The 6,166-nt window shown below is 43.9% G+C and overlaps 1 pseudogene; it reads left to right on the top strand.

Annotated features, from left to right (window-relative positions):
• Positions 1-4,816: 4,816 nt before the first annotated feature.
• On the top strand, positions 4,817-6,001 carry LOC101654460 (annotated as a pseudogene).
• Positions 6,002-6,166: the final 165 nt, after the last annotated feature.

Consider the following 6,166-nt stretch of genomic DNA (forward strand, 5'->3'; position numbering starts at 1 on the left):
GGTTTCTAAATCCCTTCGACCAGGGATGGATTTCTTGGCAGGAATGCGGCAGAACTCCAGCGTCTGCGCGGCCGTAGAGGTGGGAGCGTCGGCTGCTAGCTGCAAGGTCAGCAGTTCGAGACCACCAGCCGCTCTGCGGGAGAAAGGTCCGGTTTTCTATGCCGGTACAGGGTGATGGGCTCAACTCCCCCGGCAGGTCTCCCCTGCAGGTCGCTGTGCGTCCGAATTGGGTCGAGGTTGGTTGAGTTCGTTTCGGGCTTGGTGTGTTTAAATGGTCACGGAGCGACTCCCACGGTTGCCTTTGTTAAAGTAGAGGTGCATTCCAACGAGCATCCGGAATTAAGAATTTGCTTGTTTGATCCAAATCCGAGTTGAAGAGTATCCCGAGGAGATGAAAACAAGGCGTCTAAAGGTCTATCAAAAGTATCTCCCCACTTTTGGAGCTTGAAGGTGGGGAGTAGTTACTTAGACTTAATGTTTGGGGTCTGTTTTAAAATTGAGAAATACTGTTCTAGTACGTCTCCAAATACTTTAATCCCCGCGCCACCTCCTATTTTTATTCGCTCTTGAGCGCAGGGATAGTTCCTAGTTAGTTTTTCTTCATCACGAGAACGAAATTTAATATTGACCATATCTTCCAAACATGGTTGATATTCTACTGGGACATGTAGAGCTACTTCAAACCACTGCAGTGACTTAGAATTTGTCTTTTATAATACAGGTTTTAAAATGATATTATGGAAGGAACAGCAACATTTAAATAAAACCTGGTTTTAAAAAAATGCTGGTCAACATATTTTCTAGGTAGACAAGGAAAATGAATCATAATTTAATTTTTTCTAATATCAAATGTCTTTCTGGCATCTATTAATATGATTTTGATGAAGTGTGTGTGTGTGTGTTTGTGGCAAACTAATCAACCAAATTCACACCAGTAAACTATTTCTTTGTGTGTTCACATGGTTTGATTTTTAGTTGAAGTTGTTTGCTTCACATTTGAAGAATTGTATAGAGGGGTAATTTAATGGAAAAAATCTATGTGGCTATTCACACGTGCTGAATAGATTAGAAATTATTTCTCAATTCTAGTAACATTTTTTTTTTAGCAAAGAAACGTAGTGCGATTTCAGGTGTGTCCGTGAGTTAGGGACACTATTGGAGAAGATACGGGCTCACAAACACCTCTCCCTCCCTGCGCTTTGCTCCTTCAGGCAGCTGTGAACATACTCTTGCCTAGGGTGCCACCTGGTAGTCAGGGCTGGAACTGCTCTTGACTGACCAGACCAACCCAAACCAAACTACTGGGAGCCTTGCTCGGGTAGTGATTCTTCGTTGGTTAGCCTTCTTACAACCATAAGGCTCGAAAACACCAACAACTCCTTGGGAGAAAGATGAGGCTTTCTACTCCCTTAAAGAGTTAGGGCCTCGCCAACCCAGAGGAGCAGCTCCGCTCTGTTCTCGTGTACACAGGTCACGACGATTCAGCACTGACTCGCTGGCAGTGAGAAACTCAAATCAACCCCCTGCCACCTACTCAATTCCAACTCTCAGCCACCTTGATAGGACAGAGTAGAACCACGCCCTCGGGTTCTGAGGCTGTAACTTTTGACACCCGAGCAGCTGGTGGGTTTAAGGTTAGTAGCCCCATGCATAAGCCTCCTGCACCTCCAGGATGCCTTGATTAAGTGGTGGTGGTGTTAGGTGCCATCAAGCCAGTGCCAACTCATGGCAAGCCAGGCACAAAAGAACGAAACGCCGCCTGGTCCTGCATCCTGCGCACAGTTGTTCTCATGTTTGAGCCCGTTGCTGCAGCCGCTGTGTCATTTCACAGCCGCTGTGTCATTTCATCTTGTTGAGGGTCTTCCTCTTCCTGCTGCCCCGCTTAACCAAGCAGGATGCCCTTCTCAGGGACCGGTCTCTATGGCAACATGTCCAAAGTATTGTGAAAAGACGTCTCCTCAACCAGGCTTCTAAGGAGCATCTGCCTGCATTTTTTTTTTCCAACGCAGATTTTATTCTTTTGGCAGTTCATGGTACTTTCAATATTCTTGGCCAGCTCGATCACACATTTGAATTCTGCTCCAGACCAATATTTCTCAATATAAGCCCTTTGCCTTCAGAATTAGTATCATCAGTTGCTCCCCGCCACCCCAAACCTTTTGAGGGAAGGTGGTGTGGGGAGAAACCATCTCAACTTAATAATACATGGCATTATCATAGATACTTTGGTGAAGAGGGAGCCTAAATCTTAGCAACAGACTGTGTGTGTGGAATGAGTATCTTCAAATTCTCATTCTAAGATCTTCACACTGGTATGAAAACAATACTGGTGCTTAATGTTTCTGCCTACGCCTTCCCCAACCCCAACTCTGCTCATGATACTGATTAACTCCTGGTACAGAATACTCTGAGGTGGGGAGAGAGCTTATAGCTAATTTTCTGGATATGGACACTGAGTAGTCTGTTCATAGCAGAGATTAACCTACAAAAGGGAAGGAGCTTAGAAAGGCATTTTGCCTTCCAAATTCAATATTGGATTGTGTCTTCATGATGACCTCATGAGGCCAAACCAAAGTCACTGCTATTCACTTGATTCCAACCTATAGCAATTCAAATAAGAGTTTCCAAGATTGTAAATCTTTACAGGAGCAGCCTCATCTTTCTCCTTCAGAGTGGCTGATGGGTTTGAACTGCTGGCCTGTGGTTAGCAGTCCAGCACTTAACCCATAGCATCACCATGGCTTCTTATAAGGAGATCAGAATGATAGGGATATATGTCTACGTACATATATTTATATGTTAAATATTAAGGTAGCAAACAGACATTGGGCCTCTGCTCAAGCCCTCCCTCAACACAAGAACACTGTATTCTAATAACCTGGCATTCTGTGATGCCCACCTGCCTGACATGATCACTGAAGACAAAATAGGTACATAAGCAAATGTGGTCAAGAAACCTGATGATGTCTAAAACCTGATGATGCCTGGTTATTACAAGATACAGTGTGTGGGGTCTTAAAGACTTGAAGTTGAACAAGAGGCCATCTAGTAAGGGAGCACAAAACCCACATGGAAGAAGCACACCAGCCTGTGTGATCACGGGGTATCAACAGGATCAGGTATCAGGCATCAGAAAATCCCAAACAATTGTATTTATGTGAACGAGGGGGTCGGAGTGGAGACCCAAGGCCCATCTGTAGACAATTGGACATCGCTTCACAGAAGGCTCACAGGGAAGGAATGAGTCAGCCGGGGTACAGTATAGCACCGATGAAACACACCACATTCCTTGTGTTAGGGTTCTCTAGAGAAAGAAAACCATATAGATATAGATATATACAGCGTGAAGGAATATAACAGCTAATTAGTCCACACAGCAGTACAGAGGGTTCAGTTCAACTTACTTCTGTGGAACAGTTAATGTACTGGAAGTCCTTCAACTCATGAGGGCTGCTGGGTCCAAGGTCAAGGAAGCAGACAGCTGAGTCTTCCCTAGGACAATGTGGGCAGCAAACAGCAGGGTGGGTCACCAACAGTCAGTAAGATGACAGGATATGACAGCTCCAAGCTCAAGTGATGCATACACCAGCAGCGTGGCTAAGCAGGTCTCAAAGGAACCCCAAGCTATAGTGACAGGATCCGCGGGTTGGCTGCCCCACAGGTAGTGTAGCTCATAAGTTGAGGCAGAGAACTAGCTAAGGCAGCCACATGCTGGTCGGATCACCAGAGAGCAAGAGAGAGAGGGGTGGGGCTTGCCTAGCCATTTATCTCTTTGCCCTCCAATCAAATTGCTACCTGATTAATTCCACATGTTCCCATTGGCCAGGTTGGCACAATAAACCTATCTATTACATTCCTCTAGTTTTCTAATGCCCCCCCCCACTCCCCACTATCATGACCCCAGTTCTGCCTTACAGTTCTGGCTAGACCGGAGCAGTACATTAGTACAGATAAGAGCTCTTGCCACACAGAATACAGGACAGATAAACCCTCAGGAACAGTAATGGGCATAGTGATACCATGAGGTTAGGGGGAAAGTCGGGGGTGGGGGTGGGGAGGGGGACAAAGGGGGAACTGATTGCAATGATGAGCGTATTAATACGCTCCCTCCCCAGGGAAGAACAGCAGAAACATGGGTGAAGAAAGACAGCGGATGTTGTAAGATATGAAAATAACAATTACTGATAATTTATCAAGGGTTCACAAGGGTGGGGAAGTGGGAGGATGGTGGGGGGGGGGGAAACAGCTGATTCCAAGGGCTCAAGTAGAAAGAAAATGCTTTGAAAATGATGATCCAACATACGCACAATGTGATTGATGTAAGTGATGTATGGATTGTTGTAAGAGTCTCCAATAAAAATGATTTTTTTTAAAACAAAAATGTTTTAATTAAAATAAGTAAAATAAAAATAATAAAATTAATAGGTAATAAAATAAAAAAGTAAAAGGAGACCAGATACCCTATATAATAAATAATTCAGTGATTTCTTGTTGCTGTCTGTTGTACCTTGAGTTGTACCTTCAGATTCATTAGCACCTGTTTCCTCTTCCAAGAGGAATCCCGACAAGATTTAAAGAAGCTAGGAGTAATAGTTTTGAAAAATTAACATTTTGTTCATACTGTACACAACCAAACCTGCTCCCATTCCAGTTTCTAGACTTGCATTGGTTAGATTCTTCACACAGTGTCAACACTCTCCTTATTCCCATTCTAGTTGTTTCACTTCCATTTAGAGTTTCCTGTCCCCCAACCTTCTCATCGATGCTTTAAAATAACTGTTGATCCACAATGTGTCCTTTTCTCTCACTGACCAAGATGAGAGAGAAGCACTACCTTGCACAAAAGGTAGTTTACCTGGCACAGAAACTGCAAGGTGGCTGCCTAGGCCAAGCCTGCTGTCTCCTCTGGGCCTATAGCTCATTACACGATGCTAAGAACCCTTTTGAATAAACATTTCCATCGCCCTGGGAGGGGGTTATATGTCTTTCATTGTAATCGGTTCCCCCTCTCTCCTCCCACCATCCTCTTCAGCTCCTGGTGTTGCTACTCTCAATATTGGTCCTGAGGGGTTTATCTGTCCTGAATTCCCTGTGTTTCCAGCTCTTATCTGTACCCATGTACATGCTCTGGTCTAGCCAGATTGGTAAGGTAGAATTGGGGTCATGATAGTGGTGGGGGGAGTATTAAAGAACTAGAGGAAAGTTGTATGTTTCATTTGAGAGAGGTGGGTGAAGGGAGACATTGGTCAGTGTAAGACATGAAAAAATAATAATTTATAGATTATCAAGGTTCATGAGGGAGGGAGGGGGAAAGAGGGAGGGGGAAAAAAAGTAAGGAGCCGATACCAAGGGCCCCAAGTAGAAAGAAAAAGTTTTGAAAATGATGATTGGAACAATTGTACAAATGTGCTTGACACAATGGATGTATGGATTGTGATAAGAGCTGTATGAACCCCCAATAAAATGATTTTAAAAAGAAACTGATACAAAAAAAACAAAGAATCCTGTCCATACTGTTTCCAGTTGCTGGTGTTGCATGACTCCCCAGTGCGCCTCAAGCCGAAGCCCAAACTGACGCCCACATACAGAAGCTTCTGAATCGAGAAACAAAACGTTGTGACAAAGTACAAAGATGCCAAAAGCGAATTGTTGATCACTTGTAAGATATGCAACAGAAGAGCTAAACATCAAGGTAAAAGTAGAAGTTTCTCTTCTCCCGGAAGAGCAGTCTTGGCACTCCTACGGCTAACCCCGCTCTGAGGACACTGGAGAGGAAGGCTCAAAGTTCTTTGAGCCGCAACCATGAAATACCAAGTTCCAAGGGCAAGAGCCCCACCTTGATCTTCAGAACACCTACATGTGGACGGTCAACACCCACTTTCTCTTCCTCAAAGAGTGTGAGCAAAACAAAGTCACCCCTTTCTCAACTAAAACTGTTACTCAGCATTAACCCCCAAAGAGCCCACAGACGGACTTCAGAAATTTCTTGTCTTCTCTGTAAAGGTTGGATTTTGAAAATAAGAAATGTCTAATGTAATTTCTGAAATTAAAAGTAATCAGAAAAACAAGAATTTTTGCTTAAAAAAATGAATATGAGGTCCAAGAGCAAACTTTTCCTGGGCATCCATCAATGATTATGGGGAAATACCTTACTGGAATGAGTACC

This window comes from Echinops telfairi, unplaced genomic scaffold (genome assembly GCF_000313985.2).
Source record: "Echinops telfairi isolate 266 unplaced genomic scaffold, ASM31398v2 ScPeMD7_2565;HRSCAF=3150, whole genome shotgun sequence".
In the NCBI taxonomy this organism is placed as follows: Eukaryota; Metazoa; Chordata; class Mammalia; order Afrosoricida; family Tenrecidae; genus Echinops; species Echinops telfairi.